The sequence below is a fragment of the Lemur catta genome, chromosome 7 (genome assembly GCF_020740605.2).
Source record: "Lemur catta isolate mLemCat1 chromosome 7, mLemCat1.pri, whole genome shotgun sequence".
NCBI lineage: Eukaryota > Metazoa > Chordata > Mammalia > Primates > Lemuridae > Lemur > Lemur catta.
In genome coordinates, this window is record NC_059134.1 from 45,031,730 (window position 1) to 45,045,637 (window position 13,908).

Consider the following 13,908-nt stretch of genomic DNA (forward strand, 5'->3'; position numbering starts at 1 on the left):
TGAAAATGAAATTCTACAATAATGTGTAATAATGCTTCCCAACTTTCACAGCATTCCACAGTGGCAGGTTTGCAAGCAGAGGAAGCAAAGTCCTCCCATCAAAGTGTGAGATGCTCAGTTATCCAGGTATGGCATTTGCTTCTTGTTGTCTAGTTAAAGTGTGAGATTATACAGTGCTGGAGAGGAAGCACTAAATCAAATTCAGTACTTGTAAGAATTGAAAAGACGTGGTTATTTTTATATGTAATTTTATTGCTGTAAATAGTATGTAAACAACATTTATTTTGGAACATGACATAGTGCTTATAAGAAAGGGCATGCTTGTAGCCCTGGCTTGGGCGAGGCAAAGGCATTATATGTAACCAAAATGTTTATACCCCCATAATATTCTGAAATTTAAAAAAAAAAAAAGCTAAAGAAATAAAGGTTGGTCAAACATACTTAAATCTTTTTTCATTGTAAACTAATTATGCACTTTTGACAGTAAGAATCAAGAATTTTCTCTAGAATTTTGAGAACAGAATAATGTTTTTTTTCATCCTAATGAAAGACCAAATAGTCAGACCAGTCTTACATGTGAATATGATAAAGAAGTAATATTTAAGGCTGTTCCTTTGGAACATTTTGAAAGTAGTCTAATTTCCAAGCTTCTCAACATTTTCATAATTTTCCTCTTAGCATGATATATAATTGGGAATTATAAGATTCTGATAGTTAAATTTAATATGCTAGATTTAGGATTTTGGTTTTATTTTGAGTTTGTTTGGGATACTAGTTTCAAACCTCATAATTGTGCCCACTAAAATTAGATACAAATATTTATACAGTTTTAAAATGCCAAAATTATATATAGTTTATGCACAGAAAATTAATAAAATATAATATGCTCATTATGAAGTCTAAATTTTGAGTTTTTAAATTTGATCATTGAGGATTTCAATTTTACCTGAACATTGAGCATACTGTATATATTTATACCCATATAATATTAAATAACTCCTGCTTACAGGTTTTTGTTTATTTTTTCCAATATATCACCATCTCCCTTTTTTGAAATTTGTGAATTACCTAAAATTAACAATAATAATAGAGTAACTCTCAGGTTTGTCTGACATTTATTAATGTATAGGTGGGACATGAGCCATCTGCCATAGCCCTGTCCTAGAGACCTGTGTTGTGATACCATCTGAAATCTGACTTTCTCATCAGTAGAGTGCAGACCAGAATTTTCTCTAAGAATTCTCTTGAAGGATGATTCTATTTTGTGTTTCTGTATTGCCTATGAATTTCAGTAGAACCCATAATTTTATAGTCAACAGAATGAGTAAGAATGCATCAGTATACATGATTGTGGTCAGCTTTAAGTCCCAAGATATACCTAGTAAGGTATACCAAAAGAGAATGCCTTCCTGCGTCAGCAGGATGAAAAGATATTTGCTTGAGAGTAAAAGACATTATCTTATCCATGTTTCTAAATGTATGCTCTTTACATTAAATTATTACTCATTGTTTTCTTTAGTCTAAAAGTCATTCATGGGTCAAATCAGATGCCACAATGCTCTAATTTATAGAGCTTTTAGAAGTGGTGACTTGTTTGTAGGTTTTAATCAGGTTACTTCACTATGTGGTACTAAATTTTTCTCAATCAATTCCTACCACGTTGCAATCTTTCAAATGATTTATTTTCAAAGAATTTGCTTTCCTGAAATGGTGTCTTGCCCTCTTTATTTCGCCAAGCTGTCATACATTTTGTAATGGGCATTTCAATAGGTCAAGTTCAAATGCATTTAAAAGGCAAGATTAGCATTTATGTGCTTGCATTCTGTGTGTGCATTATTTGCTTTGTGTCACAAAGAGGTCATGAGTGCATGCTTTAATAGCATTAGTGTTGTAAAATTACTCATCAGCAGCAGCCAGTGAGGAAAAAACACAAAAGATAATTGGGAAAAAAAAAATCTATGGTGGAGGCAGGGTGCACAGATCGGGGAGACACTGATGCAAATCTCAATTCTAAAGATTAAGAGTTACTCTCAAGTGCTTTTTAAAAATTATATATATATATTAGCTTTGGCAAACATACTTCCAATAGCAGAGTAATCAATATGAATTTTAAGAAAGCACTTGAGAGTGCTTTTACATGAAATGTGTGACAGTAAAAGATTCTCATCAGACTTTTTATTAGGCAATGAAATCTCTAAGAAATCTTTTTAAGTGGCTTGTGTTGCAAAGGCCATGTTTCCCACTTGCTGATAAACGGATAATCAACTGGGAGATACAAGCATATGTAGCAGAATTGGTTTTGCATTTCAGATATAGACTCAAAGTATCGTGTGGAAAATACTTTTGATTTAGAGGGGCTGCTAACTATGATAGATTTCAAAGTGACCTTATATGCATTGTGATAAGGTGATTTCTGAAATTGAATTTTCAGTTTATTCTGACAAAAGACTTTGGTGGAAGGTTTTGACTAGTATAACTCAGATGTCAAGCTATTTAAACAGCTGCCCATGTGCCTTGGGTTTCTTTTATGGTGGTGGTAAGAAGTGGTTTGTTCAGTTAGTTATTTTAAATCTCTAATGGGATACTTTGGGGGTGGGGATTGGGGAGTAGTTACCTTGTACTGGTCTACCAAAGCAGATTAAAACAAAACATCTACTATTGCAACTGTGTGGACTTTGTTTGGCTTTGTTTGGGGGCTTTAACCTTTATCTGTCAGTAACAGGAAGAGTGCTTCAAATTAGCACAGCAGCAGGTGAACAGAGCCCTGCAAGCCACAGCCATACCCTGAAGTTGTACTATGACTATATCATCTCTTTTCAGTTGTCTAATATAAACTCTATTCCCCACCTATTTATTTGAACCCAGCTGTAACTCTGAACCTTTTTCAGGATTCCTGGGCATTTTTTTCCTGTTCTTTCCTAAGCCAGCTACAGACTTTAGGACCCAAGCTCTGATGCACACTTGTCAAAAGCCTATTAGTTTGAGTCTTTGGATTAACCCAAACTCTGCTTGTGTCTGTTCCTTGGCTCTGAGTATACTCTCCCTCAGGGCCTAGAGGAGTCATCCAGGCACCGGCCCTGCCTGATCACAGCTCTTTCTGTGCCCATGGCTACTATAACCCCCAGTCACACAGACTGGGTTCTGTGCTGCAGAACCAGGGGTCTTTATAGTATTTAAGAGTTTATTTGCCTAAGAAATGCTGCTCCAGGTGCAGTCAATTCTTTTTATTCGTAGTAGTTTTGTTCTATAAAGTTACTGCACAGACTGAATTAGTGAATACCAAACCATTACTCTCAGTTAGCTTTCTGAGAGCCTCTGATCACATTTTCATCAACCATTTAATACCTAATCTTGTACCTAATGTGTGTTGCTGGTTAAGAACACCTTTTTAAATATAGTTGATTTACTAACATTGAACTCATGGGCAATGACACTATAACTCATACCTGAACAAAGCTTATCATAGCTCACTGCAACCTCAAACTCCTAGGCTCAAGCGATTCTCCTGCCATAGCCTCCAGGGTAGCTGGGAATACAGGCTTATGCCACCATGCCTGGCTACTTTTTCTATTTTATGTAGAGGCAGAGTCTCTCTCTTGCTCAGGCTGGTCTCTAACTCCTGGCCTCAAGCAATCCTCCCACCTCAGCCTCCCAAAGTGCTTAGGATTATAGGTGTGAACCGCTGTGTCCAGCTCTCTCCTCCATTTTCTACTCAACCTGTCTCTTCCCATCTTTTCCCAAAGTGGATTGTGGTGGATGTGATCTGTGTTGGTACAGTTAGCTTTTCCAAGATATTCATTCTTTTCTCAGTTAATCTTTCCTGCCTTGTCCAATCTATCTCATTTTACTGAATTTCAAAATTCCAACCTTAACCTAAAGGGCAAGTTATATTCCTGGGAAAAACAAAGCACACCTCATCAACTGCTCTTTGTCACACTTTTGAAAACTACCTGTGACCTGTTTTTTCACCAATATTTGGTTTATTTCATTCAGAAGAATCACTTTACCTGAGACAGCAATTTTAGGATCAATATAAGAAATGACATAGTGATGCTGATTCAGTTGCTTATCAAGGAGCGTCTAGGTTTCTGTCAAGAGGAAGGCTGATAATTTCTTTCAACAACTTTGTAGATTGCTGTCTTTCTGGACCCATAGAATTCTACAACTGACTATATAACATGGTGATTATAATGTCTTTTGAGACAAATCTTCTAACTTTTAGAATCCTAATGTTTAAGTTATACTCCTGACTTTACCAACATGAGCTCTGTTATCTTGGACAATGTTTCTAAAACTATCCTTAACATTAGTTTTCTTATCTATATGATGAAGGTTACATGAGTCAATAGATGTGAGATGTTTAGGGAAACACATAGTAAATTCCCAATGCTATCAATAACTGTGATATTTCACTAATTAGACAAAGATAAGTGTAAAAATCATGGAAGAAATATGGACAGCAGGAAGGATGAGGGATTAAAGTTAGGAAGGTATGAATTAAAAGTCCTGGTCCCGTTATTTTACTAGTAACGTGACTTTTGGGCAAGTCTCTGGCCTTCAAGTTTCCTCCTCTTTAAAAAATTCAGATAATATAATCCATGTTCAGGTTTTATATGACAATTAGAAATTATATAACAATAGTGCTTATATTCATGTGTAATATGTAAAAGATAGAAAGGCATCTATTATAATTATTATGGAAGAAATTAGGCTAACCTGAAAAAATCAGGTAGTGAATTATGGATAGTTTGATTTTTTTTTCTGTATTATAACATTGTTTATACAAGTGTATTTTAAAAATATTGCTCAGAAGTGATTATATTTCCATTACAATTTCATAGGTACTCATCTACTTGCCCAGTAATTGTGCATTTCTTCAGTGTAGTAAATGGTCTTTGGGTCTTAATCTTCTTTATATCTGAGTCTTAACAAAATTTCTGATTCTCAGTGGGTGCTCAGTAACTATTTGGTAAATTAAACATAATTCTCATTATGTTGTTATAACTGAGGAGCATATCTAATAGGAAATACTGAGTATTCTCAGAGGTATTTATAACCATAGAAAGAATCTTAAAATAGTTTTCCTGAAAAAATAAAAAAAATTCTAAAGGAAAATTAAACTAGAAGAAATCAGTTAATTGTGTATATGACCAACACATTCCTTTTTAGCACTTTGGCATTAGTCTAGTTAGCGAAAAAGTAATATCAGATGTTGAAACTTGAATGTGAACTTTGATTCTTCTTTATTGTTATTTATGCCACCAAGTTCTCTTAATTTTTCCTTTTTGAGGTATTTTGCATGTGTCTTTTTCTTCCCCTGTGGCTGCCGTTCTAGTTTTAGACATAACCTCATTAGTTGAAATACTGGCCCATATAGAGTAGCATTAAATTCCAGGGTACTAGCACTGGACTACTAGCAATAGAAATGATTTTTCCATGTGTACTTGAAAACATTTTTTATTATTTAAAAAAATTTTTTAGACATGCATACCTTGAAGAAATGAAAACTTTTTAATAAAAATTTTGATATCTATAGCTCTTGGCCTTCTTCTTTATGTTTGTGCTTGAAATTTATTTCAGCATCTGCTGAGGATACAACTTAATGAAGTTTTAAAGAATGCTCATCCTAGTGACCTATAGCTATTTGAAGAGCAGATCAAGGTTTCCTTTTGCTTTTCTAGAAAAGCTTTGTTATTATCAAAGGAAACCAACTCAAAATTCTCCAACACTCTTTTCTGCCCTGCCTTCAACCCTTGATTTAAGATATACCAGTCATCTGAATAACTAGAAAGATTAGTTTAAATGTCGTTTCTTCCTTAAACTTTCCTTGATGGTACTAAAAGATGCGTGTGCACACACAACATACACACACACACAAACTTCCCAAACACTCAACCACACACACAGCTGGCAATAAGCTATGCCAACATGGTGTATTAGAAAAATCCATGAACTTTGGACCAAAGTATTGGTTTGGATCCCAATTTCATACTAGCAGCATGCTTTGGGGCATGCTGCTCCACCTCTTAGCATTCCAATTTCTTTATCTTCCAAGTGAGGGTAATAATAAACTCACAAGATTTTAGTGATAATGGAATGTGATCAAATATGTAAAACACTCATCTCTTAATATACCATATTATAAAATCTTCGCTACATATTAAGTCCATCAAAACTTTCAACTTGCATAACTCTTCCATAGCCCCAAGCTAAATGTGTCATATTTTTATAGTTTGGGAGTGGAAATATTTCTTACCTTTCTCCCTGGACTGTAAGCATTTTAAGGACAGAACTTCTTTCTAGTCACTTCTGCAGCACCCACAAATCCTAGCCTGGTGTTCCTAATTCCAACTCATACTTCATCCATTGATTTCTACAAAGCATTGTTCTGAACTAAGCTATTTTTATAAATTATTCCAGTATTATCTGTCATTAATACTTTTTCTTCATGATTTATCATGCTATGGAAGCTCTAACAGATATTCACCATCTGCATCTAAGAACACTGTCTTCTAGAATCACTGGAAGATTTATCACAGCATGCTTTTAATTCTTGCTAAGACTTTTTTAATAAGCACTTCCCTCTTCTTGGTATCACTATTTTCATCAGCTTTGGCTCCTTATTTTTATTTTTTAGTAGAAGTATTACCTAGTTTAACACAACCTGGACTTCTATCAGCAACCTTTACTTTTTGGAAGTCCTTGACATACTGAAGTGGAAGCTAGATCTTATTGTTTTCCAAGCATAAAGCATGTTTTTATTTTTCTCTATTTGCTTAGATTTAACTCTTATTCTCACATTTAATATGTATCCCATTCTTACTAGGGACCAGGAATTGGGAATATAATTTCTCAGAACTGATGCAGAATTTGTCCTCATGAAGCTTATAGACTAGCGAAAGAGAATGCATTGAACTTACTTGCCTGAGCACCACAAGTAAGAATGGTATGAGCTAAAACTGGGGAGGGAGGCAGGGGCTAAAACAGGAAGTATTTGTTGAGGATCTGGAATTTAACTGGAGAGAAATGTTAAGCTTCTGAAGTGTTATAAGCATGCTTTTGAATGGTTACTTCAATTGCCATGTGGATTAGAAGACAAGTGAGGAGCCTAGAATCCAGTCAAGAGGCTATTGCAGTAGTTTCAACAAGAGATGATGTGGCTTAGACTGGAATTGAAATAGAGAGATTTCTGTGACACCAAGCGCAGGTTAGAATGAAGTGGAGACATGCTAAATTTCCGTTATATTGCAGGCAGACTCAAGAGTACCGCTGATAGATTAGATGTGGGAGGTACAGGAGAGAACTATAACAGAGGAGACATTTAAATTTCTTGCATGAGAAATGACTTCAGTATAGATGCCATTTATTAACTTGTGGAAGTTTAGAGGAGAAACTGATTTTTAGAAGGGTATTAAGAGTTCACTTTTACATGTATTAAGTTTTAAATAACTGTAGGATATTTAAGTAAATCTTAAGCAGTTGAATATATCAGTCAGAAGCTCTGAAGAGAAGCTTGGACTAGATATATAAACTTGAGAATCACCAAAAGTTTGGAAATTTTGGAAAAGAAGACTCAAAAAGAAAGTAGAAAGGGACTGTAAGAGTGACAAGAGTGTCCATGTGTGGTAGATGCCATGGTACACTGGATAAACTGCTCCTTCAGGGCCAAAACACTTGTTTCCCAGCTGCTATCAGTGTTGGCTGCTGATTGCTCATAGCTGAGTCCCTTCCCAGGAATTGTGCTCACAGAATGGAATCCTTTGCCTGAGTTTATACCTCTTCACCTGGGGCAGCACACGTACAATGACTAGACAAGGCGGGAAAACAAATACTTAAGCTCCTTTCCTTGATGTGGGGCAGTTAGAAAAGACCATCCCAGCTTCAGTAGTGTCACCTGCTGTAGTATCACCTGAGACTTCTGGGGAACCCAACTGAAGATGCTAGTGTCAAAAGTCTCCTTAGGAGGCAGTCTCTGGAATAGAATTTTGCTACTGGATAACCTACCAGTTAATTGGCAGTGCAAACTCCATCACTAGTAGTAGTTGCAGTGTGGACAGCTCCTAGCATGCTATAGTCAACAGTTGTCAAAAATGTCACAGCGTTATTGGAATGGGCTTGTAGAAGAATGGAATGCACCTATAAAGCATAATGTAGGGGTTTGAGAAGTTCACAGGGAGTGCTACCGATAAACTGACAATGTATGAATACAAAGACGAAAATAGACACTGACAAAAGACAATGAAAGACTGGGGGTAATTACTTTAAGGTGAATTGTGAAAATTGATGAACCTATAATTTAAACTGAAATCTGAAACTTAATAGGTTCAAAAGCCTTTCAAAGAGGGTTTTAGCCTCCCCTGGGTAAAGAAATTCCCATATGTGAACAACTAGTTTCAGTTCAAGTCCTTGGGGTTCCAGGCAAAGTTTGCTTGTTATCTTCCCTTCCTAAATGCTTGTCCTATAGACTTCAGACTTGTTTAGTAAACCTCCATAATTGTGTAAGACAATTCCTTACAATAAATTTAAATATATGCATGTATGTATGTATGTGTGTTTATATATATGTATATGTGTGTGTGCGCATGTGTGTATATATATTCATATCCATCCTAGTTCCAGAACTCCCTATAGGGTTGGCATAGGCTTCTATTGCTTTGCATTTTCTCTTATTTCTAACACCTTGCTTCTGTTACTCCCTTGGAGGTATTAGATATGCAAGCATTCCCTAAAGATGATATATAAACTTTTGCCTTAGTAGGTTTCTAAAAGAATCCCAACTAAGAAATTTTTAATATCTAGAAGTAGAAGAGTTGACACTATAAGGGATGCTGAGAATGCAAAGGCAGAGAGGGAAAAAGAAGGAAAACCACAAGTGGGTTATTGCCAAAAACCATTTAAAAAAAAGTGTTTAAAGAGAAGAGAGCAATCAGAAGTTTGCAATCAGAACTTTACATTCAGAAGTGTCCAAAGATAAAGTAAAATGAGTACCAAAAATGTCATCTGATTTGGCAATATGGACACCATTGGTGACCTTGGTAAGGAAAGTTTCAGTGTTGAGGTGGGACAGAAAACAGATTGGAGTGGGTGGAGTACTGAGACAAAGCAGTGGAGACCTCAGATGTAAACAGCTCTGTTAAGAAGCTTGGTCATATAATTTTAAGATATGTTTCTTCTATGCCTAGTTTGTTGAGGGTTTTTATCATGAAAGGGTGCTGGATTTTTTCGGATGCTTTTTCTGCATCTATTGAAATGATCATATGGTCTTTGTTTTTGCATCTGTTTCTGTGGCGAATCACATTTACTTATTTACATATGTTGAACCATCCTCACATCCCTAGAATGAAGCCCATTTGGTCATGTCTGGTTATTTTTTTTTATGTGCTTTTGAATTCAATTTGCTAGTATTTTGGGGGAGGATTTTTGCATCTATATTCAAAAGGGATATTGGTTTGTAGTTTTCTTTTTGTTGTTGTTGTTGTGCCCTTTCTTGCTTTGGTCTCAAGATAATACTGGCTTCATAGAATGATTTGGAGAGTATTTCCTCCTCGATGTATGGAATAATTCCTGTAGTATGGGTACCAGCTCTTCTTTGCAGGTCGGGTAAAATTTGGCTGTGAATCCATCTGGTCCAGGGTTGTATTTTTGTTGAAAGATTTTTTATTACTGCTTCAATCTCTCTGGTCATTATTGGTCTGTTCAGGAGTTCTATTTCTTCCTGATTGAATCTTGGGGGGTTGTGTGTTTCCAGGACAAATTGTCCATTTCCTTTCTGTTTTCTGGTTTATGTGCATAGAGATTTTTGTAGTATTCACGGATGATTTTTTTTTCTTTTTGCTAGCCCTCCCTCCCCCCACCCCCAATGATATTTTGTATTTCTGTGGTATCAGTTGTAATGTCTCCCATTTCATTTCTGATTGAGCTTATTTGGGTCCTTTCTCTTCTATTCCTTGTTAATCTAGCAAAAAGTCTGTCCATTTTGTTTATCTTTTCAAGGAACCAGCTTTTTGTTTTGTTGATCCTTTGTATTATTTTTTTGTTTTCCACTTCATTTAGTTTTGCTCTGACTTTTGTTATTTGTTTTGTTCTGCTGGCTTTGGGTTTGGTTTGCTCAAGAAATATGGCAAAAGCTGAGTGGAAATGTGATATTAATGGAGAGCAATTTTGTTTTTAGGTTGAGCATGTATAAATGCTGAAATATTAAGGATCCTATAGAGTGGGAAGAGTTGAAGGCACAGAAAAGAATGAGGAAAATTAGTAGAGTAAAGGCTCAGGAAGTTTGGAAGTGTTGGGATCCTAACCTTATGAAGAGTTGGGCCCTTGACAGTAGGAAGGACACTTAATGACAACAGTGGAGAATAAAAAGAAAATAAGTACAACAAAAATGTAGGAAACTTGTAGATTTTCTGGTAGAAAAATAAAGAATCCCCTATCTATAATCCCAAATACCTTGTTTATATATTTCAATATTGCAACTTTATCAATAATTTCTAATCCATATGTGTATGTGTATGTGCATGAATATATGTATATATATGTATATCTGCTACAGTATGAGTGTTTATATATATACACATATATATGTGTATATACATAAATATCTGTACCAAAGCACTTTATATCTTTAAAAACTGGGTAGAATAACAAAAATCCTAATGAACTATTATTGTCACAATTGTTAAGGTGAAATTCTCTTTCATGATTTTATACTTACATTCATCTCTCTTCAGCTACTCTGAATTTCTCTGATTTGGTTTATGCCAGGGGACAGCAAACTTTTTCAGTCAAGGGTGATATAGAAAGTATTGTAGGCTTTGTGGCCCATATAGTTTCTGTTGGAATATACTCAACTCTATCACTGTAGCAGGAAAGTATCAATAGATGACATGTAACATAAATGAATGAGTGTAACTGTGTTCCAATAAAGCTTCATTTACAAAAACAGCTGGCAGGTAGGATTTAGCCCATGGGCCATAGTTTGTCAACACTTGCCCTTCCTCATGTCATCCTTTGTTCAGACTATTCACCTCCTCTACCTGGTGAAATGTGCATGAGTCCAATTCAGTTATCAACTTCTCTTTGAAATCCTCTATATCTCCCCTGATTGTATTGTCCCCCATAGCATTAATTACATTACTCCTATAGGACTTAAAATATTCCCTTATGATAGTCCTTATAATACTGTAACGATTTGCTTATAGAGTTGTCTCTCCTGAAATACCCTGACTTCACTGTGAATGGAGACTAGATCTTATTAACCTTTGTATCTCCAGCACAGTGCCAACACAGGGTAGGTGCTCCTGTAAATACTTGTTCCTTGAATGAATGAATAAAAGTGAATAATCTGTTAGTTACCCCAATTACCCTGATTTGATTTATTCACATTGTGTGACTGTAATAAAACATCATATGTACCCTGTAAAGATATATAACCAGTAAGTACTCATAATAATTAAAAATAAAAAAATATAAGAAAACAGTGAACTGTCACTCTCCAGCTCAAAATGAAGTTCCTCCTGCTATGGACAGTTGGCCCAGGGTGTTCATTAGTTTCAAGTCCAGTGCCACAGGCACAGGCAGTTTATTTATTTTTTTTTTTTGAGGCAGTCTCACTCTGTTGCCCGGGCTAGAGTGCCATGGCGTCAGCCTAGCTCACAGCAACTTCAAACTCCTGGGCTCAAGTGATCCTCCTGTCTCAGCCTCCCGAGTAGCTGGGACTACAGGCATGCGCCACCATGCCCGGCTAATTTTTTCTATATATATTTTTAGTTGTCCAGATAATTTCTTTCTATTTTTAGTAGAGACGGAGTCTCGCTCTTGCTCAGGCTGGTCTCGAACTCCTGACCTCAAGCTATCCACACGCCTCGGCCTCCCAGAGTGCTAGGATTACAGGCATGAGCCACAGTGCCCAGCCAGCACAGGTAGTTTAATAGCCATCTTTTGCTTTTGAGCCAAGAATCTGTTATTGGCATGATTAATAACATTTCTATGTCTCAAATGTTACTCTGTCTTAAAAGTGTATGATTATATTTATCATGATATCATTTTATTAAGTAGGTATATTACTATTCACGATTATACAAAATTATTTTTCAAAAGCAAAATGTGTGATTATATTTTCATCTCTCTTTTTTAAGACAGATAACATGCTAAGTTAACACACTCTATGAGAATTTGTGAAATAATGACACTGAGTACTTATGCACTATTATAAAGGCTTTGCATTTCTTCTTCAGGACATGTTGAGGAAAGTACTATTATTGGCATTTTAACAATGATAAAACTGAGGCACAGAGAAGTAAGATAGCACACACGAGGACACACTGCTAGTAATAGACTGAGTGAGGAATCCATTCATAGGGAGATGTGACTATGGAAGAATGGCCAGAATAATGCAAAGTGCCTGGTTAAGATGGAAGAAAGGGGCTACAAGGTATGCAGATGGCCTCCAAAAGCTGGAAATGATACTTCCTTAGTGCCTCCATACAAGCCATAGCCCTCCTGCCACCTTGATTTTAGCTCAGTCAGACTCAGATAAAACTTCTGGTTTACAGAACTATAAAACAATAAATTTGTATTGTTTTAAGCCCCTATGGTTGTGGTAATTTACTGCAGCAGCAATAGAAAAACCAATACAATCAGCAATAAAGCTCTCTTTTGTTATTGGAGAGAGGAGAAAATATTTCAGTCTTCCCTGTAGTTTTTTTCTATTTTCTTTCTCTCGTTCTCTCTCTAGACACACATATACATATGCACAAACACATCTATTCTTTACAATTACTCTTGCAAGAGTGTTTAAAAATGACATGGTCTGATAAGGAAGACTGATAAAATCCCCGGCAGAATGTAGTACTCGCTTGAAAAGCAGCACAGAGCTCCTAGGTGGAGCTCAGTGTTGGGGCACAGTATCCAGGCCCTTTCCAGCTTTCTCTACCTCTGTAACTTAATCTCTTGTCTATCCCAGTGCCTGGCCCCTGACTCTGCTTTCATTCATAGACTGTTTTGATTCCTTGTCTTTTATGCTTCCAACTGTGGATTTCTGGTTTTGCTGTTTTTATTCCTACATGATCCTAATAGCTTGAGGCACACACACACCTTTCTACCTAGACATGATGTATACATTTCTGAAAATATCTTATTTTGGTATTGATTAACATGCATGCAATTCCCTCTCTCTTTAAGATGGTTTCAGTCTGAATTTTCTTCTAATTTGAGAGAGAGAAAATGGCCATTAAATAGACATTGTAATTTAGAAGATATAGATTTATGAAAGGAAACATGCTGAGCGTGGTGGCTCACACCTGTAATCCTAGCACTCTGGGAGGCCCAGGCGGGTGGATCGCTCAAGGTCAGGAGTTCGAGACCAGCCTGAGCAAGAGCGAGACCCTGTCTCTACTAAAAATAGAAAGAAATTATCTGACTGACTAAAAATATATATAGAAAAAATTAGCTGGGCATGGTGGCACATGCCTGTAGTCCCAGCTACTCGGGAGGTTGAGGCAGGAGGATCGCTTAAGCCCAGGAGTTTGAGGTTGCTGTGAGCTAGGCTGACGCTACGGCACTCACTCTAGCCTGGGCAACAGAGCGAGACTCTGTCTCAAAAAAAAAAAAAAAAAAACAATGAAAGGAAGCAATAATTCAGGTGGCAATGAGGGTGTCAGTTCTTCTCAAACAGAGCTGCAACTCTTCTTTCTTCTCCTAAATTTTCACCTTTTTGTTTTCACCTTTGTTATTTTTAATCTCTTATTTTTAGACTCCTTATTTTGTTGAATTTTAAATCTATGCAACTCTTTCAAAATAACTATGCCAATTCAATAGAAAAAGTGTAAAAGTGTTTATATGCTTTGTCCCAGAGAACCTATTCCTGGAAAAGAATTTAAGAGAAATCAGATGCCATATGCACCAAGATAT